The 22,275-nt window shown below is 40.1% G+C and overlaps 1 pseudogene; it reads right to left on the bottom strand.

The window, feature by feature from the left end:
* Positions 1 to 215: 215 nt before the first annotated feature.
* LOC101283891 (olfactory receptor 13H1-like) lies at positions 216 to 16,456 on the bottom strand (annotated as a pseudogene).
* Between the last annotated feature and the right edge of the window lie 5,819 nt (positions 16,457 to 22,275).

Below are 22,275 nucleotides of genomic sequence, written 5' to 3'. Positions count from 1 at the left end.
TAATTTAATTTACTATTAATTAATTTATATAAATAATATATATTTATATATATTACACATAATATATCTAAATATATGTATACATGTATATATATAATTTGTCAGATAATATACCTTCAGAATAATCAACCTTTAGAAAGTGAAGAAAAAGGCTAAGGATAGAAAATATGGTGACCAGATAGTCATCTACCCAAGAGAAGGCTCTGGGAATAAAGGAAATTTTAGAAGCAAGACATAACTACCTTCTGAATGTGCTATGGCAGAAGGTTTCTGGAGTCAACCAACTTAAGATGAGAAAAAGAATCAACAAGTTACCATAATACAAAGTGTAAAATAAATGTTGCTTGACAACGATAGAAACTGCATATGGCATCTTATTAAATTGGGAAAAAGGAGAAAAATAATCACAATCTTGGCCATGAACACTTTTGAGTAGAGCAGAAATGCTGAAGCTCGTGAATGTGTATGAGAAGTGGGAGTAGAAATGGCCAGAGGGTCACTAAAGCACACCATGGAAAAGAAGGCAGAGAAATAGAAGAAGGCAAAAGAATAACAATTTCAGTTTAGACATTTTTATAAGAAATTGGGGCTTCCCTGGTGGCGCAGTGGTTGAGAGTCCGCCTGCCGATGCAGGGGACATGGGTTTGTGCCCCGGTCCGGGAAGATCCCACATGCCGCGGAGCGGCTGGCCCCGTGAGCCATGGCCGCTGAGCCTGCGCGTCCGGAGCCTGTGCTCTGCAATGCGAGAGGCCGCAACAGTGAGAGGCCCGCGTACTGCAAAAAAAAAAAAAAAAAAAGAAATTGATATGATGGAAATTTAATGTTTTCAGAAACAAATGTTGGTTGAGAAAATATTTATTAATATGTATAATATGCAAACTATTTTAAAATAAGAAATTATAAGTATAAACTAGAATAATTTATATAAAAACACTTTTTAAATGATAAAGTGTTTTACAAACAAAAGATATTTCTTGGCATGAGATATTATCACCTAAATGTGGGAAGTGAGAGGTCATTTGTCTGTTAGGTTCAAAATTGGGTCAGACATCTATAAAATGTGATGTGAGGAGCAAATGCTATATTATGGTTGCATAACCACTGTCCTATATATGAATTCTATCTATCTTGTGTGGCAAATACAAAGATGTTTGGTTGCAAAAATCTTGCGGTTTATATCCCAGAAGAGAAACTTCTTCCTGATGGGCTACTATGGCTGTAGCAGTCACCTTTGCCTACCTACTACTATTATTCTCTTTGTGAACTATTTTGCACACATTCATGGCTTTAGCTCTTAATATGGCTTGACAAAATGTTAACATTCACGGTAGACTTGATGAGTGCCTAGTGATGACCACGGAAAGAATGCTCGCTAAGATTTTCGTTGTTGTTGTTTGTTTTTAAAAACATAAATTGAAATTTTATGGGCTGAGTTTCCATTTTTATTCTTGCACATTGGAGAGGCTTATAAGGAGAGCCATTAGGATTTTTCATTTCCTTTGGCTAACTTCCTAAGTGCACCGTTTACATCCTTATTTCTCAGAGTATAAATGAGGGCATTTAACATGGGGGTAACTGCTTCATAAAATATTGAGATGACTTTGTCTTCTTCCTGATATTCCTTTGACTGAGGTTTCAGGTACATTTAGATGACTGTCCCATAAAATACAGTGACCACAGTTACATGGGATCCACAAGTGGAGAAGGTGTTAAGTCTGGCCTCCGCAGAACGGATCTTCAGCATGGCAACAACAGTGCAAAAGTAGGAAATGAGGATGAAGGTGAATGGCAGAGGCAGTGTGAACACACTGATAACCAGACCCAGAATTAGACTGACAGGGGTGTCTGAGCAGACAAGCTTCAGCAGGGCCTGAATCTCACAGGTAAAATGGTTGATGATATTATGCCCAAAATAACGAGCAGGGATTGCAATGATTGGTGTGACTGCTACTAAGAAGGCACTGGCCCAGGTTTCCAAGGCCAACTGTATGCAAACCCGGTTGTTCATAATGATGGTGTAACGCAGGGGATTGGAGATTGCAACAAACCTACCATAAGCCATGATAGCAAGGAGACACTGTCATCCCCAGAAAGAGGGATGTGGTCATCTGGGCATAACAGCTGGTATAGGAAATGATGCAGAAGTCCCTGAAGCATTGGGCCAACATATATGGCTCCGAGCTAGTGGAGTAACAGATATCAAGGAAGGATAAATTACTGAGAAGAAAATACGTAGGGGTATGAAGTCGAGAATCCCATCTCACTACAACAACAATAGGTTGTTCCCAAACATTGTGACCAGCTGGAAAAACAGCAGTCCTAAGAAGAAGGCAGCCTGGATTTGAGGCTGTTGGGAAAATCCAACAAGGATGAATTCAGTCCCCTCAGAGGCATTGCCTCTCTTTAGACTGCCCATTTAATTGTCTCAAGTACTAGGAAAGAAGACAAAACATAATGTCACCCACATGAGGAAAATAAGAAGAGTAGCATCTCAATAGCCTGTTAAGAATTCCTGTTCTGCAGCTCTGATTATTGTGTGTCATTTGTTTTACTGGGTTAGACTCAGCTGTTCAAGTATCCAATGGTGGAAATGTAGGTTTTCTCTTTGCTTTCCTGTCTTGTAGAACCGTATATCAGGAAAGGCTTATTAAGTTGTTTGGACTGTTAGATACTTATATTTGATTAAGTAAGACAATCATTAACAGTGGGTTAAACAGAATTATTACTCTCATAAAGGGGCGTAGCTAGATGATTGACTTTATTCTTGACCAAAAAAAAAGAGGCAAATATGCTACATCTCCCCACCTAAAATGCTCGTTTATAGTCGAATTTATTTAAGCTGGTTCATTAATTAGCAAGTAATAATTTTTTTTACAACTGGATCATTGAGCTTAAACTTGAAAATTATTACTTGGAATATTACTCAGCAAGTAATAAGTTTTAAGTTTAAGCTCAATGATCCAGTTGTGAATGCTTGAAATACTTCAAATACTTCTTTGCTTTTCAACCTTTTTTTTTTTTTGGTTGTTGTTCTTATATGTCATATTAAAACCACCTATGCATGTTAAATTAGACAGTGTATATGTAGCTAAAGCTATCAGTCAATTCAATGGAAAAACATCACTAGCCAAAATGACATGAAATAAACCAAGCAACTGGTGGATTTATTGAAATCTCACTCTGTTTAATTGTTCTGACATCCGTTTTCAAATGACAGAAACTTACTATGTGCAGATCCTCCCATCTCCATATAGTTCCAAACAAGAGCTTAAAGGGTGATGGGAAAACCTTATTAGATAAAAGGATTTCATGAAGACAACAGTTACCAGAAATTGTGAAGAGGGACAAGGCAAATTTTGGAATGCATGTTTCCAGAAGTGTTTAAAAATAAAAGAAAGGAAAAGACAGAGCCCTGTCAGTTTTATATGCTTTCAGTAGGGAGTAAAACAGATGACCCATTGAAGACTCCTTTGGCTTTAAGTGGCATGGACATATATACACTACCAAATATAAAATAGCTAGTGGGAAGCAGCCGCATAGCACAGGGAGATCAGCTCGGTGCTTTGTGACCACCTAGAGGGGTGGGATAGGGAGGGTGGGAGGGAGGGAGACGCAAGAGGGAAGAAATATGGGGATATATGTATATGTATAGCTGATTCACTTTGTTATAAAGCAGAAACTAACACATTGTAAAGCAATTATTCTCCAATAAAGATGTTAAAAAAAAGATTTCTTATTTAGACACAGAATCAAATCTCTCCTTATTGTATAGTTATATTAGTGCTGCATATAATTAGGTAATTCTTCATGCTTAATAGGCAGAATGTTGAAATACAGATCAAAAGCAAGGGAGTCAGCTGGATCAAAGTCTAAATTCTGGTTCAGCCTCTAACAAGCTGCATAATCTTGAGAAATTCAGTTTTCTCATACATGAAATGGGAATGTCACCTAGCCTCTGGCAGGACTGTTCCAAGAATTAGATAAGATTATTTCTATAAAGAACCTAACACAGTGCCTGGCACAATTATACCACCCAAGAAACTTTAGCTCCCTTCCCACTTTCACACCCCACATAGACCTTTCCTTCAGCTTAGATTTCATCCTTGTAAACATGTGCCGAAATGTTATTTCATCCTACCTTTCCTTGTAAGGTTATCATGTTACCAGAAACAATACCATCTGAAGTTTTCAGTTTGAGTAACAACTAAAGAAAGGTTGACTGTGTAAGTCATTAAAATTTGTTCCTGATGGTAGGTGGGAAAAGACATATAAAGAGATGAAAATTATTCACTGACTTAGGGCTGGAGGACAGTAACAGAGAAGTGCACCTCATTCATAACAGAAGCATTTTGCAGTTGGCGACACCCCCACAAATGACTAATCTCCAAGAAGAAATTTGATTCCTTCAACTGCAAGGAAAAGAGGTTTAACACAGGCAGCTGTGGTGATAAATCTTCCTATCGGTTGTGGTTATAAGGTTGGAAAATCTTGAGTTAACTGTGCTGGTGAATCATGCACATTTATTTCTACTTGTTAAATATCTTTTTCTTTTATTTACACAGAGTTGGCTTGTAATAAGGCTACCATGAAAGGTTGGTGTCTAAAAAACAATAAAAAAATTCATTTTCTAGCCTTATAATAATAATATAGTTGCCAGTTCACGACATGCAGTTTTTCTTTGCCTGTGCAAATATTAGAATGATATTTCTTCTAGAGGTGTCCAAAATTCTGTTACTTTGTTCCCAGCCACAGAAAAATAAATTGAGGAGATGTCCTTTCTGAATACATTGAGATATTTTTAAAGTATTGGTGTTTGCCAAAAGTGTATAGTCTACTTACAGACCAAAAATATTTAGGTAGTATTAAAAGAAGCCACACTTCAAATGCAAGAAGGAACTTTGGAAATTTGGATAATCTTGTGGTGGGTTTAAGAACTTATAACCTCAGACTTGAAGAACAGTTTCCACTTGGGGGATTTAGGAGATATCCCTGCTTTGTAATTAAGTTGCCTAATGCAAATAGGGAGAGAGAAAACGAATAAGGAGGAGGAGACATCTGCTATATTTAGCTCATTAAAATAATGTTCACTTTCCTCCTAACTTGGTTAATGAGCATTTCAGTGACTGTTCCCTATAGCAATGATTCTGGTCAGTAAATATGGTGGTGGTCGGGAACCAGGGCTGGTTTTCCTCAAGGAGAAGCTTTCTTCTGTTTGGGCAGTTCTTCATTTACTTTCTCTTCTGATAGCAAGTTAAATGTTCAGGTAGTGCTATTAAGAATTTATATTGAGGAAATTTGGGGATTAAAATGTACATCATAGTATGATTGTATAACTTAATTTTGTGTTTACTGGGTCTTCCAAAGATATGCTATGTTTGTCAATCCAATTCTCTCCCAAGTATGACTGTGAGTTCAATTTTTATTTAGTTTTGTTTTTAACTTGAGGGACTTTTGACCCTGTATAATGGAAGTAAGTCTGAGTGTACATTTTGGAAGCTGTGAGCTCCTTGATTTAGCGACCATATCTGAGTCATCTCCGTTTTCTTTGGAACTCTACCTTGCACAGAGGAAACTCTTGAAAGATTTTGCTGAAATAAAAGCTCTTGATGTCACTTTCACTAAGTGGATTTTTCCATTCAGGTATTTTTATATTGCATTTAATCATACTATCTGTTTTTGGCTATCTGACCCTGAACAATTTTTTTCCTGAAGTTTTTACTTGTCAATTTCTTGGTGCAAAAAAATGTATTGATTGATAGAGCAGTGCTCTGTAGAAAGACAACAGAAAAGGAGAACTTTCACCCAGATAGTCACTTCATATCAGGCTTTTGTGGGTCACTCCTTCCACAGAGGGTTGATGGTAAGGTTCTGCTTATGTGAGATACCCATTCCTCAAGAATTTTCTGTGTGATTCTATCCTAGGGACCTTCTCACACCCATATATAAAAAAATATATTAAACCTATGTGGAAATTCACAAAATGTGAAGGAGAATAAGATGATGAACATTTGTAGTAGCGTACAAATTGAAAGAAATTGCAGTGCCATCAGGGAAATATTTCATGGAGGACATGGTTGATGCTTCCCTAATGAAGATTACAGAACTGGCATAGAGGCAAGCTACAGTAGGAATGGAAAGCTTCAGCTGTCCAGGCATTTGATGGAAGTCTCAGTCTGGTAAAAGCAAGGCATCTTACAAATTTGGTATTTGCCTTGCTGACAATTTCATTTCTCAGAAGGTTAAAGAAGCATTGAGGGGAAATGATGCTGTGGACTTAATTATGATGGAATGGACCAGAATCTTGGGAGAAAATAACCATATCATCTGGGAGTTCATAATAGAAAGAAAGTCTATAGCCAATATTTCCAAAAGGGAAGTTGGCTATGAGACCATAGATATCTTTTCTCTCAATCTTTTAATTTCAAATTTCTTAAAGGCTCTGATGATAGTTTGACCAGAGGCAGAGAATCATGAGATTTAAGGTGAAAATAGACCTTTTCCACTTCAAGAGCACAGCACACAACATGCAAACAGCCCAGACTCAGATCTCCTGGGTGTAGACAGTACTTACGTAGCAATCTCATAAGGCCTAATTGACAGCAGCTTTCTTGCCTTGTAGTCAGATTCTACTAGACCCATCCCTATAGCGTCCTGATCTGTGTGGCCTAATCTGAAAGTTTACTAAGTACCTGGATTTTATTTATCTTGTGGATATTTTTCTCAGAGCTTTTTGGTGTGTCTATGAGAGAATTCAATATAGGCTTTATAGTCAGGCAGAATCATTCATTTGTCCATTCAACAAATATTTATTGAGTTCATACCATGTGTCCAGTTCTGTTAAAGTTGCTGAGGATACAACAATGAACAAAAAGAGACAAGGCTTACCTTCTTATTTGACTTATACTCTATTGGGATGATAGTGAGAACAAGAAGTAGCAAATAAAGCAATTGATATAGTAATAACGGTAATGAAAGAAACAGAGTGATATGAAAGAGAGTGCTGGAACAAGATTGTTATTATACGATAAATGTTAGCTTTCAAGGAAGGTAATGTTTGAGTTGAGATCAAAAGGACACAAAGGCTCTTGCCTTCCAAGATGGCCCACACTCTGTCTATGGAGCGTGTATCTCCCTGAATAAACCTTCTTTCACTTTACTACGTCTTGCTCTTGAATCCTTGCCTGCACAAAGCCAAGAACCCACACTGGGCGGCCATCCCAGGGACTCAGACATGACTTGGGATGTGACCGTCCTCTGGCACCCCACTCTCTTTCCTGCAACATCTTTTCTGGCACCCAATGCGGGGCCTCCAAGGCCATAATCTCGATCCGCCTATTGGGCTATGGCTCCCCTCTGAAGGGTGGCTGGGCCTCATCCTGAGCCATGGAGATTCAAGTAGCCCGTTAAGTGGCAGCTGACGTCGCCTGCAGGATCTGGCAGAGACCAGTTCTCTGGCCGCGAAGAAGCGCACTGAGGCCAAGGCTTTTTCCTCTCAGTCTTTCTCATTCTCCTACTGCTCTATCTCTTTGGGCTTGAAAACATCCACCCAGACGACCACCAAACATCCAAATTAAGACTGCGCGGCAAGTAATTGACAACTTGGTTGGGTCTAAAGAACTCCTGCCGGGGGCTTCTCTGGTGGCGCAGTGGTTGAGAGTCCGCCTGCCGATGCAGGGGACGCGGGTTCGTGCCCCGGTCCGGGAAGATCCCACATGCCGCGGAGCGGCTGGGCCCGTGAGCCATGGCCGCTGAGCCTGCGCGTCCGGAGCCTGTGCTCCGCAACGGGAGAGGCCACGACAGTGAGAGGCCCGCGCACCGCGATGAGGAGTGGCCCCCGCTCGCCGCAACTAGAGAAAGCCCTCGCACAGAAACGAAGACCCAGCACAGCAAAAATAAAAAAATAAAATAAACGAACACAAAGGAACTATGTGAAAATTTAGGTGAAGAGAGTTCCAGGGAGAGGGAACAGCAAGTGCTAAGACTCTAGGGCAAGAACAGGTTTAACTGTTTGCTGAATAGATAGCAGATAAGTGTGGCTGAAGCATAGTGTAGGGTAACCAATCATCCTGGCTTGTCCCAAACTTTCTTGGTTTTACCACTTGAAAGTCTCACGTCCTAGGAAACCCTTCAAACCCTGTGTGGGACTTAGTATTACCGTAGAAACTCACTAATGACACTAACCTCACGGAGTACTTTTTTCCAAGTTAAGCATTCTGTAGTCCTTCCATCTCAACTTAGATGATATAGTTAGTTCTAAGACCTCTCAGTCACAAACCCAGTACTACTCCTGAGAATATACTTGATTTTTCCCCCCGTGTACTCTTGAAGAGTGGCCCTTTGAACCAGACACCCTTCTGAAAACATGGGATGACCAATGTCCATTATGGAGAAACTACAGATTGTGGCAGCATTCTTCTAATAAGTCATCCTAGGATAGCCAGCGATTTTTAGTAGTATTATGCTTAGCAAGGAAGTAAGTCCACTAGCCCTGATTTTTCCACACAAACTACTCTCAAACCAGTTAGTCCACTTCCTGTAACTGTAAAGCTGATTTTCTTTCAACCTCAAGGCTCAACTTTACCATTTGCTAAGCAATGCTCATTCTTGTTCAGTTTAGCTCAGAATTCCCTTCCTTTTGAGGTCTTTTTGAATGCTAATTCTGGTATCTGAAACTTTACCTAAGCGCTTCTTACTTTCTTTGTGTCATCAAAAATTTGACAAGTGTGCCTTCTGGGTTTTTATCGAGATCATTTGATTAAAATGTTGGACAAAACATGGCCCTGGGCATGTCACTGGAGACCTTCCAACATAGCATTAATTCATTAATCAATACGTTAGGAAAATTTTGTTTAAGCAGATACTAAATTTTAAAACCTCAGGTATACTCTGTTGCTCATGATTTGGGATATGGCATGTAATCATGAAGCCAAAATATTGCCTGAAGATAAAGCCCCTTTTATTCGTCCTTGCAGATTACTGGGAATAATGGATGATAAGATTGGAAATGAGGCTGGAACAGCTGGAGAACAGTAGGCAAATCTAGCATGGAGAAAAAGAGCCCTTAAAGCTGATTCAGAGGTCTTACAATTTGGGAAAGACCAGAAGAGGAGGGGGCTTGAGTATAAATGAAGAGTTAAATGTCTTAGACAGTTACTGAATTCTTTTTTTGTAATGATGCTACAGTCATAGAAAATATATAAATGACTGGGTGTGATTGTGTTCCAATGAAACTTCAATTACAAAAACACATGGTGAGCCAGGTTTGACTGGCAGGGTGTAGTTTGCCAACATCAGCTTAGATGATCCAGAATCACCCTTATAGAAATATCCTCATACACAGTCCAGGAATATACAGTTTTCCCCGACCTTCCTTCTCTATGTTTATCTCTTTTATTACTAAGCTTCAACACTGTAGGTTGGGATTTCTTTAACTCCCTTTTATCTTGGCTTCCTTTCAGGATTATTTCTTCCAACTTTTTTCTTTTATGATCTAGAACAGGGGTTGGCTAAGTTTTTCTGTCATCAGGAATATTTTAGATTTTGGAGGCCATAGGTCTCTGTTGCAACTGCTCACCTCTATCACTGTAGCACAAAAGTAGCTACAGGGATTATGAAAAAGAATGGGCATGGTTGTACTGTAATAAAACTTTACCTACAAAAACAGGCAGTGGGCCGGTTTGGGCTCTCATGCTGCAGTTTTGCCAACTGCTGGTCTAGAAGGGATGGTGATTATTCTTGAAATCCTATCCGATAGCCTAGCTACTACCTTGCATTTGCTTTTTGCATTATACTAATTGGAGATTACCTGTGCCCTACAGGTCACTGCAAATAGTAGTCCCTCAGGCATCTGGAGGTCTTGTGTCCTGTGGCTAACAGCACTAATTTGTGGTCGTCTGTGCCCTCTGAATCCCTCATAGAACTAAGGCCTGGAAACATGCTGTTGATCTCACAGTCCCCAGTCTCAGAATCCTCTGAGAAGGCTGCTTTTAAACCTACCAGTTTTCATATCCCCTGTCCCTGGAGTGAAATGTCTGCCGATCTAATTATGAGGTGATAGCAATTAGCAGGAATTAGCACCCCTCATGTAAAAGTTCAGATTCCTTTCACTGAAACTAATTCATATCCAGAGCATTGGCAGCCCTTTACCAAAACAGTCTAATCTCCTTTTGCACCAGAGGTTATGAGCATCCTTGGATGACTGAAGCCACTGTTGGCAACGGGCCGTTGGGTAGAGCAAATGACTGAGAAGAGAAACTAGAGCAGGGCAAGGGGGTCCCTGTAAGACGACGAGTCCAAATGACTGTTCCATCTAAAAGAGAGTGGAAGTCTAGTAAGCATATCCATTGCTTATGTAAAACCACGTTTCCTACTTGACTCTAGAATGAGTGCCAGGTTTTCAAATGCATAGAATTCTTATTTTACTGAAATTCTAGAGTAATTGAAAAATGGAATTCTATGTCTGCCAAATCTCAAGTCAAGGAACAGCTTACTCTAGATGTCCTGTGGCCAGATTTCTTGTCCTGGTTGTGCCGGAACACCCGGGACTTTCATTTCTCCTGTGTAAAGAAAGTGACTCTCACTGGACAATTACTCTTTTTAATCAACATTTTTTTCCAATCAAAAGAGAAAACATGAAAGCCACAGAAAACTGTAGGTAATTGAACTAAAACCACAGAGAATTGTACTGTTCAGTCATGGTCATTAACAGCATTTGGGCTCTTTCCCTACTCCTACGCCTATTTTCACAGTCATTATGTCAAACTGTAGAAAATGCTGGGACCTGTTTCCCACTCAAGCATTTTCCCATGGCAGTAGACAATTGTTCAGGACTCTTCTTGCTCTTTGATTTCAGGTATGTTTGGTTTCTTATGGTCCATGTGAAATAGACCATCGAAAATCATGGTGAATAATATTTGATTTTTTAACCAATAAAGAAGTCAATATAAAGTTTTTCATGGAAAATAAGTGGAAGAATTGTAAAAATAAATTCTTTATAAACTTAGAAAGAATTATTACAATCCTTCATTTACCCTTGTTGGCCCTTGATTGGATTGTACCCTAAAGAACGGTCCAGTGTGGTAAATTAAAGAACCAATTATACCATTCCTTTCTCCTCCAGGAGAAGCATATGGTCCCTAAGCCCAGAAGTCAGATTTTATGAAAATTACTGGAGATGAACAGATACAATGTTTTTTAAAAAAACAGAAAACTCCTCTGGATTAAGGAGTTTAGAGTATAACTTTTAGCACCCTGTAAAAAAATGAAGCAATATTGATTGAAAAGAATGAAGATGGCTGACTTTGAGAATGAATTATGGCAGGCCATTGTAAAGAAATAATACTCCAATAAAGATGTAAAAAAATTATACTAGGTTTTGCAGACATGGATAAAAAACCAGTATCTAGAGACCAATAAAGCAACATTGGAAATTTGGATGTTGGCCAAATATTGGATGAGCACCTCCTCATGCAAGGTATTGGCCCTTGGCACATAGCACCCCAGGAAACCCAAAACATTGTTGTTGCCTGCAGGGACTCACAGCTGACTTGCGCAGGGGAGGGGTGACCCTTGGACACAAGTAACTATAAGGTGAGGGGCAAAGTGGTAGGTATCCTTGCAGAGAGGCATCTGAGGTGTTATAGGAATTTCTTTCTTCTGTTGACCTGGAGCAGTGTCCCAGTGGATCATTCCACACGAGGAAAGAATCCTTGGGCTGAGCAGTGTCATGTATGAACACAGAACATGCAGTAGCAATAGGTTTTTCCTTTCCATTTCGTAGAGACCTGAAGTGAATTCCAAATGTAACTCAAAGGCAGCAGCACCTTTAGTAAATGGGGAGAGGAACTCTCCAAAGTCCATTTATTAAAACGGCCAGGGAAGGAGTGGAATCGCACCTGCCAGGGGACACAGTATCAAAGGTTTTAAAGTTGCAAAGGGAAATCAGTTCAAACCCTCCAGGATTAGGTCCCAGAGATGCAATTAGAAGGCCGTTCACATGAAAGAGTTCAGGAGTATTTACAAGAACAGGCCCAAGAGAAAGAGCTTATTTCTAGATTATTAACGCTAAAGTTGCTTTCCTCCTTAATTAATTCTCTATCTTTGGAAACATAAAAGATTTCATTGCCTCTTGGCAACTTTTGGTTCTAAATGGCCTGGGAATCCAACATGTGGGTCTAAGTGGTACCGAATGCCAGGATGAAAGGCCAGCAAATCTGTGGTAGTCACCTGGATGATTCTAAATATCTGGATGGATGATAAAGCACGTATTAATTTGGTGCCAACATCACTACCTTGGGGCAGCCTACCTTGACTCCTCAGGAAGAAATCTGGTTCCTTTTCTTATGTTCACACTCACGCCTCTATATTTTTATTATCTGTGCACTCGTGTGTCTCCAACTCTGGGTCTAATTTTGGGAGGAGAGACACTGTGTCCTTCCTGCCCACCGTTGTTTCCTTTCCACCATATGTAGCACAGGGTGTGGAATGTTACTACACACCCACAGATATTAGATAAATGAAAGAACACTTGGGCAACCTGTAGTGGGCCGTCACTAGTGGAATGTTCTGTGGTGAAGGCAGTAGGGAAAGGGCTCTGTCAAGGGTCGGCCAATACCTGGAGATTTGTCTAAGTGGGCGGTGGCACAAAGGCTAGAGCTGTACCAATGTGCAAGGTTTCTTCCTCATGTCAGTTGATGAAGGTCAGGAATGGGGCTGGGAAGCCGGTGTGATATTCTGATATGATTTTCGTATCCAAATGAGGACTTTGGAGCCCATCTGATACAGTGCCCACATTTTATTTTATTATTAAAAAAAGTTTTTTTGACTGTGTTGTGTCTTCGTTGCTGCGCGTAGGCTTTCTCTAGCTGTGGGGAGCAGGGGTTACTCTTTGTTGTGGTGCACGGGCTTCTCATTGCGGTGGCTTCTCTTGTTGTGGAGCACGCGCTCTAGGCGCGCAGGCTTCAGTAGTTGTGGTACACGGGGCCAGTAGTTGTGGCTCGTGGGCTCTAGAGTGCAGGCTCAGTTGTTGTGGTGCACGGGCTTAGCTGCTCCGCAGCATGTGGGATCTTCCAGGACCAGGGATTGACCCTGCGTCCCCTGCATCAGCAGGTGGATTCTTAACCACTGAACCACCAGGGAAGTCCCTGCCCACATTTTAAAGATGGAGAAATTGCAGCCCAGAAAGGAATAGAGTCTGCCCCTAAGGCACTAGCTAGCAGAGGAGACTTTCATACCTGTATCTCCAGATGTCCTGGTCAGTGCTCTTCTCTCTGTAATCAGCTGCCTCTCCTAAGAGCTCTGAAACTCAACAGTTTCAATGGCAGCTCCACAAAGGAAGTAGCTACGTGGTCTTAGGAGATGGTTTCCCCCTTTTCCGATGTCAATTTCCCGATTGGGAAATTGGCCTTATAACATGTGACTCCTAGGGCCATTGTGAGCTGGCCTTAGAGGAAAGAATGTGTGTGATGGTCCTGGCAGAGTGCCTCTTACGTAGTTGGTTCTCAACTCTTAATTCCCTTCTCTTCACCCCTTGCACACGAGGTCTTCCAAGACAGGCAAAGGTGAAGAGTGTCCTTAGTGGTTCCAAGGGTCAGCTTTGCTGGGGGTTTGACTGCTCTGACCCATCTCATCCCTCAGGAAGCAAATTCAGAACTGAACCTGGCATGGATGTGGTCTTGCTCTAAAGAGACCCTCCCTGCTCACTCCTACATCCCCCAAAGAAACACAGCCTTCAAAACACAGACTTTCCAATTTTCCCAGTAAAATGAATGAAAGACGCTTTTGGGGGATGAAGTGATTTCTTTTTAGCTCCATTTGTTTACTTTTCCATAAGCTCCCAAGATGGCTTACATGTTAGCTGTTAATCACACCATCTGTTCAAACAGTACTTCACTAAATGATTCGATTCATACTTTTTCTTCTAAAATAATCTTTTAAAAGACAGTGTTTATGTCTGTTACCCTTCACTTGGCAATGTAGCATGAGCTATTTTAATGTTGCTATCATTGTAAACACATACTGAATTCCCCATTTCTTAACTGCGCAGAAAATAGGACAACTTCTCTGCGTTTGTTCCACTTGACTCTAGGCTTAGGGATGAAAGAGTGCTATTAGACAGAGATGTTATATTTCTAAAAAGAGAAAAAAAAGATGAAGACACAAAGTTCCAGCCAATATTTCTTCTGAAAGCTTGAATTTAGTGACAATGAGTAGGTTCCAGCCACTTGAGACTTTTCAGGCCAAGAAGCTGTGAACAGAGTGTCCTTAGTGGTTGGGAAGGGTCAGCTATATTGCAATCCTGGCTGGTCAGACTCATCTCATCTCTTAGGAGGCCAAGTTGCCACTGAGGGACACCTGGAAGAAGGGCCTCAGTCCCACCCAACAAAAGCTTGGGTGATGCAAGGCCTGAGGAGGAGGTAAATGGGCTGTTGATGCTTCTGAATAAGAGAGAGTCCCTTGAATTAGTAGAGTGAGAAGGATACAAGCGTAGAGGTAGACTTCTTATTGTTGCAAGCTGTTCTGTGGATCTCTGGAGGCCCCACATTCATGTGAGCCTCTGCAGAAGTTCATACAGCAAAGGATATGTCCTGGTGCTGGCTCATATGGATGTCATTGTCTCTTGCTTTCTAAGACCTGCAACCACATGGAAAGAGTGCTACATTGTAGTCATGTACAAAGTATAAGACATGTACAAAATAGGCAAATATAGATTTGTGTGTGGGGGCACTGATAAAGAAGGGATTCACTTTCCAGGCCTAGAGATAAAAGTTAAATGAAGAAGGCTCATATTAAAGGATACAGTTTTGTTGGGCTTTCAGGGTTGGATAGCTTACTAGTTCAGTATACAAACATTTTACAGAGACCACATCAATCCTATGCACAGAACTGTAGAAGAATAAAGTGTTTATGGGAATGGTAATCAGTTTGTGTGGTTGGATTAGCAAGTCAGGACACCCATGTGAGCTGGGTCCAGATCTCAGAAAGTCTTAAATGTCACACTGATGAATCTAGCTTTTTGCCTCCATGTGACTAAATATCATTGAGGATTTTTAAACAAGAGAGTGACATGCTCTGACATGTCTTGGAAAGATGGGTGACACTATAGTGTGGAGCCTAGTTGCAGTGGATTGTTGAGGAGACCATGTCTGAAGTCATTGCAATAGTCAAAGCAAGAAATGATGAGTGCTGGAATTAAGAGAGAGACAGTGGATGAAAGACTAGGGATGAACTTGAGATTTATCACAGAAGTAGAATAGGCAAAGCTTCAAAGATGATTGGATTATGTAGTGAGGGAGGAGGAAGATTATAGGATGTCTCTCAGATGGATGGTGGCACCATTAAATGACATCCAGAAAACAAGAGGAAGGGGAGATTTTAGGGGAAATATGAAGCTTTCTGATTTGGAATGGTTCCATGTGGGTTGTCTGTGGAGCTTTGAGGTAGATACATGTCCATTTTTCGAGAACACATGTAACTGGAGCTCAGAAGAGATGTCTGAGCTATAGATAGAGCTTTGGCAGTTATTACTCTAGATAATGATTTGTGACAGTGTTCATGAGTTTGAACTTGCTCTTACTAATATCTTCTGCTCTAGTTGTCTAGTAGAAGTCATGTTTCACCCATGCCATGGTATATCCTCTCCCTTTATGGTTTGGGGTAGAGAATGAAATCAATATAAAGCAATAATCTCCAAGTATACGATGAATAATAAGAAATTGGTATGTAGGCAGTAAAGGAATGAACAGTACAGTTAGGATTGAAATGTTGTAAATATCCATGTACCATACATATATGGAGAGGTATAATTAGTTAGGCATGTTGAGTATTGAAACATTGTGGGGTAAGGCTTAGTTATTTTCAAATGGACATGACAAATTGGAAGGGACCATGTATCAGTCAGAATCAGTTTCAGCTTCAAGAGACAGAAAACTTAATATATAGTGGTTAAAAAAGATGGATGATTTTTTGTACCTCACATAATAGATAACTGAAGATGAGAAGTCCAGAAAAGCTCTGGTAGTTCTACAATATTTATGGACTTGCATTCCTTCCAGCTAAACATTCTTCCCTCATTCTCATAGAGCAAGAAGCTTGGTAGAACTCTAGATATCACATTTACATTCTAAACATCAGGATAGAGGAAGAGGAAAATAAGGAGGACTCATTTTCTCCTTTTTAGGGCTTTCTAAAAATATACCACAACATTTTTACTTATATTTCATTGATAAGAATTTTGTCACCTAGATTCAGGGGAAGTTGGGAGTTGTAGTTTTTTGTTTGTTTGTTTGTTTTTTAGCTAAATATGTTGCTACCTAAATAAAATTTGGTGATCTATTACCAAAGAAGATTGGGAGAATGGATAATGGGGTAGATAACTAGCAATCCCTGCCGTAGGACATAATCTCAATTTGGACCCGTTTGGTATAAAGAAGACCTAAAAGAAAGTACCATGCGGCATGCGGGACCCTCCTGGACCGGGGCACGAACCCGTGTCCCCTGCATCGGCAGGTGGACTCTCAACCACTGCGCCACCAGGGAAGCCTTAAAAATGATATCTTTAAAAGCATTCCATGTCAATACATAAAGAGATTCCTAATTCTTTTCATGTCTGCATAGTAGTCCGTTGTATAGGTTTACCAAATTTGCTTAATAGCCTTTTATTAATGGACATTTGATTATTTTTAACCTTTTGCTATTATGAGCAGTGCTTCAGTAAACTGGCTTAGAACACTCTTTGAAATGAATCTAGTTATGAACAGCTCATTACTTTGCTTTCATTTCTTTTCATTTCAACATAGACTGGTAAAAATTTTACCACTACCAGCACCATTTTATGTACTGGTCTTTGACAAACACTTTTCCACTACATCCTTGAAGTCATTCAGGCTTGTGAAATGGGCCGTTTGCTTCTGGCTGTCAGGTACCTCCTTTATAAAGTAGAATCCATCCAAAAACTTGGTCTATCTCACTAAGCGGGTACTGAGTTTATGTTTCCAGCTGATTTTTTCATACTGTTTTCCCCATGGTGAAATGTTCTTCCCATTTGGTTTTGCCTATTGTTATTTGTAACCAAACATAGAAATTTGATATGGCTAGACATGGGCTAATTAAGGATGCTAGATGTATCAACAAAAGGACAAGAATTTGAATACTACTCAGGCATTTGGGTGGATCTGGCACAGGGAGACAAGAACATCCTCAGGTGTTGGGATATATTAGCATCTCTTTTGTACATCTTGGCTTCACCTGTATATTATTTTACCTGTCATTATGACAATCAGCTGTGTGGATTCCAACATACTTCATGCAGGTGCAACCTGACAATACCTCATACCCTCTTTGTACGCCTCTCAACTCCTGGGCTGGGATTTACCAGTGAACACTACTATAAGACCGTCACTGATGCCTATATATCTACAATCTGAAAGCATGAATGACTGATGAATGAACCTTTTGTCCATTGGGAGATAGGAGATGGTGGCTAAATTCATCCATCTTGTTTTCACCCATGAATAGGATTGAGTTTATACAACTTCTTGAAAAATCCAATGAGATTAAGCAAACAGTCTCACTTAGCTGAGGTCAGCTCAGTAACACATCCTTGAATTGGCTTTCCCTGTTTCTTTGATTCATTATCCATTCCCTCATTCTTGTTCTCTGGAATTGTACTCCCAATACAACAACTGCACATAAATACTGTGCCTCAAATCAGGGTAGTGGTATGAGATAAGACCTTGTATATAAGATATGATTTAGGCAAGCATGGCCAAAACAAACAATAGAGGATACAGATCAGCAGTCAGAATCAGGGATTTAGTGGTAATGAAATCTTATCCAGACATGTATATGGGACCTGGTGATCAGAAATTCATTGTGTATGGGTACTGGGTACTGTATTCAGTAGACTATGCATGTAATCATCACTCAGGAATTTTGATATCATAAAGTTGTACTCCAGGTCAGGTAGGATTCTAGTTTCTGGAAGGATGGAGGGAACACTACTTGCAAGAGTAAGACTACTCATGAGTCCTAGAGGACCGAGAGTGCTAGATATTTGACCATGACCCAAAGATTTAATTGGAAAAAAGGTAATGGAGGTCAACTGGTGCACTGGGTCAGGTATGGAATAGAAGCTGTATGTCCTGATATTGAATCACAAAAGTATTTAGAGTTTCCTGCATAACCCTTGCCTAAGTTCAAGCTTGAAATTGGAGTGGGACTTTGTATGTAGGCAGGAGGGCAAAGTAAAACTCGCTATGTGGAAAGAAGTGTTTCAAAGACTGGGAATGACACAGAAATTGACAGGAAAGTCAACATTTCTACACTTGATGACCCTGGTAGGTGGAGTGAAACAAGTAATATACTCCTAACACAGACCCCATGCTTCTTGGTTTAGCATTTCACTCTATGACACATTAATTTCTTCACCTATTTGATGAGAAAGCTTGAACGTGCCACCAAAATGAGTGACGATCAGGAGTTCACCTTCAACAATTTACTTTAAGACGCACTGTTAAATGTACAATAGAAACTACCCTGGATTATTAGTCAGGATACCTGACTGTAAATTGTGCCCTTAGTGAGTCATCTGACTTCTCTGATTCTCTTTTCTATTCTGAATAAAAGCCTACTATTTTTGCCTTCTCTACCTCATAGATTTGCTATGAGTATGAAATATGATAATATATGTGAAAACAATGTGTAAATGTTATGCAAATGCTAGTTATTATTATAAGAAATTATCTTTAGTGCTTAGGAGAATAAAGCTCTTTATATGATTTGCCTTAAATTTTGCATATGATACAAATGCAGTAACGTTGGCTTCAGGGTGGTTGAATTTCTTATTTATGATGTTAGGTTCCTGGGCCACTGCTCTGTCCTTTCCAGTCTAATGCCAAAAATATAGCTTACAAACCCCTGTCTATGCAGCAAATGTCTCATTATCCTCTGCGGAAGTCTCAGTTTAGATGTCATTTTGTAAACAACATCATTAAAGATTAAGAAAAGCATCACTGTGTCATTGTCATGTAAGCTATAGAGTTCTGAGTGATATCTAAGGCAGAAATGTGTTCTCTGTGAAAAACTTTTTCTTTATTCTCAGTGTTATAGGAAAACATAAGAATTATAAAACAAAATGTCTAAATGTTTAACGATTTCTGTGTGACGTTATGCATGTAAATTTTCTCTCCACTATCCCCATTCAAGTGTTACTTGATATCCACATTACCATATCAGTGTTTTCTAGATGGAATTATCTGCACTCTTGATACTCAAATGTGTGGTCTATACACTAGCAGTGTTAGAATCACCTGGGAGCTTGCTAGAAATCCAGAATTTCAGATTCTAACCCTGACCTGTTGAATCAGAATCTGCATTTCATCAAAATTCTCCAGGTGATTCATAAAGTTTGAAAACCAGGGGTCTACACTAACCTGTTCTTTTGAGTCAACTCACTTCAATCTTCTTAACTTTTTAGGCTCTGTTCCTGTGCCCCACTCTGCTTTGCTTTGGGATCCTTACATCAATCCCTGACTCTAGCCCTATGGACTTGCCTTTCTTTATAGTATATGTGTTCTCTCAAGTGTCTGAAATTCCACTTTTTCTTATGCACATTGGTTTGACTCACCAACTTGTCCCAGTTGCTTTTAGTATATAAATATATACTACATATATTGAAGCTCTACTTCCTTACAACCTAATTCCACACCCTTACCCATTCAACTCAGCCAGTACTGAATAGGCCAGGCCAACTCCTTAGGAAGGAAGGGAGTTGGAGAAAGTTAGTTTAGCAGTACCATAGAAGTTGCCTAGATTAGATAGTGTATGCACATCTGAGTCTTGTTAAAAGTTCTTATTCCTCTAGTCTTAGTTTTTCAGTAGTCATCTGGTCCTTTTCGTGGTATAAGCTTCTGGAAGATAAACAGATTTCTACCTTTACTTCCTGGACTCTCATTTCTGTATGTAGGCAGGGACGTACTAGGGTAGGCAAAACAAAGCAATGGCTGATCCAAAAGTTATTCTCATCTGGAAATTACAAACTTGTTGTAGCAAACATATCAAGATAAATGGCATACCAGGGAGAATGTGGAGAGCGTGCCTTCCTGCCACATCTTTTTATTCCATCAGGTGAACACCGTGGCTACCTAGCTGCTTCAGAGCTAGTGTGTGAAATTTGTTGCTACTAGTGAGTTAGCAACACAATTGTTTGTGGCAATCTCTTCTTTGGGAAGGGACAGTTTATAAGCAAGAGTATACTGTGTAGTTTGTATATAAGAGACCAGTTCTCTTCCATATGTGGTACCACAGAGACTGGACTGTCCACTCTACCCCAAGATCTAGCACCTGCTTTTTCTAACGATTATAATCAGTGAGAAATAAATTCATAAACTGGAGAACTATCAAGATCCATTTTCTTAAAGATGAAACTGTCATGGAAAAGAGTCCTTTAAAAACAACTGACTCCCATTTGATTGGGTCTGAGATAGGTTCATCTTTTATTCAATTCTTCTTTGTGGACAATTGTGAAAGAGCAAAAGACTGGTGACTCGTTGACAGAGATGCAGGACAAGATATCTAAGGCCATCAGACCATTATCCTTCCTTTGACCACCTTCATTAGGGCATCTTTCACATCCTTGTTCCTCAGAATGTAAATGAGTGGGTTCTGCATGGGTTTTACTGCCCCGTACAACAATGTAACAATATTATCCTCATCCTGGGAAGATTGAGAGTGTGGGCACATATACACTGATTGCTCTCCCATAGTAAATTATGACCACAGTCAAGTGGGAGCCACAGGTAGAAAAGGCCTTGTGTCTGGCCTCTACAGAGTGGATCTTCAGGACAGCCACAGCAATACGGAAATAAGAGAGCACAGTGAGCCCAAAAGGCAGGAACAGTACTACTACACCACTAGCAAACATTAGGATCTCCGTTACTAGTATATGAGAGCAAGTGGGTTTGAAGATTACTTGGAGCTCACATGTAAAACGGTTAACTACATTGTGGCCACGAAATTGGATTGGTGTGACTAGGACAGGAATCACAGCCATTAAGAAAGCACTGGCCCAATCTCCTGCCACCATCCAGATACAAACATTGTTGTGCAGGCATTCTGAGATGGCAATAAACCTGTCATGGCCATAACAGTAAGAAGGAAACACTCCATCACTCCCAAGTAAAGAGAGATCGTCATTTGGAAAAAGTAGTCACTATAGGATATAGTGGGAAAGTCCTTCCAGCAGTTCACCAGAACCATGGGTGTGGAGCTTGTAGACTAGCAGATATCTAAGAAGGATAATTGGCTGAGAAAGAAGTACATGGGGGGTGTGAAGATGGGAATCAATCCGGATAATGACAATGATGAGAATATACCCACCAAGGTGACAGATTAGATGAACAACATCGCCCAGAAGAAGGAGCTGAGATGCAGGCTGTCTGGAGAGCCCCATCAGAATGAATTCCATCACATTTGGATTATTTCCTTCAGTTGGGTAAATCATCATCCTTTCTATGAAGAGAAAAAGGAGGAAAGTATGACAAACATGATGTAATCCTAAGAAGGCACTGGAAAAAGGGCAAGGCTGAATGATGAGGAAGAACTTCACTTCACCAGAGGGAGAAAAAAAAACAGTTTATGCCACTCTATAATCCTTTGGATCTTCTCATAGCTGTGGTTAGGTCAATGAGGCCTTGTTTTTAGCTCCTCATCCTCTCACTCAGCATTCAAACCTGAAGACGCAGAACCACACCCTCCTTATAATTTGTATTACAAGGGGGTATTTTGTATAGAGATTTGTTTGGGGTGGCTATCCTTGATTTCATGTCTGTAATGAGTGTTTTCATGGTGAAGTGCAGCTCTTCAAAGGAACTTCCATACTTACTAAGGCGTTTACTTGGCCCAGAATGATGATAGAAGCCATCAGACACAAGGGCAGGCATCTCAAACCCTAAACAGAACATTTCCCTTGTCTTTGCCTAGGTAACAAAATCAAAATTATTTTGCTTACAGTCAGATTTCAGGTCTTGAACATCTCTTGTCTTTTTTTTAACATTTTTATTGGAGTATAATTGCTTTACAATGGTGTGTTGGTTTCTGCTGTATAACAAAGTGAATCAGCTATACGTATACCTATATCGCTATATCTCCTCTCTCTTGCGTCTCCCTCCCTCCCACCCTCCCTATCCCACCCCTCTAGGTGGTCACACAGCACTGAGCTGATCTCCCTGTGCTATGCAGCTGCTTCCCACTAGCTATCTATTTTACATTTGGTAGTGT

Source organism: Orcinus orca, chromosome X (genome assembly GCF_937001465.1).
Source record: "Orcinus orca chromosome X, mOrcOrc1.1, whole genome shotgun sequence".
Classification (NCBI taxonomy): Eukaryota; Metazoa; Chordata; class Mammalia; order Artiodactyla; family Delphinidae; genus Orcinus; species Orcinus orca.
This window is presented reverse-complemented; position numbering and strand designations above follow the sequence as displayed.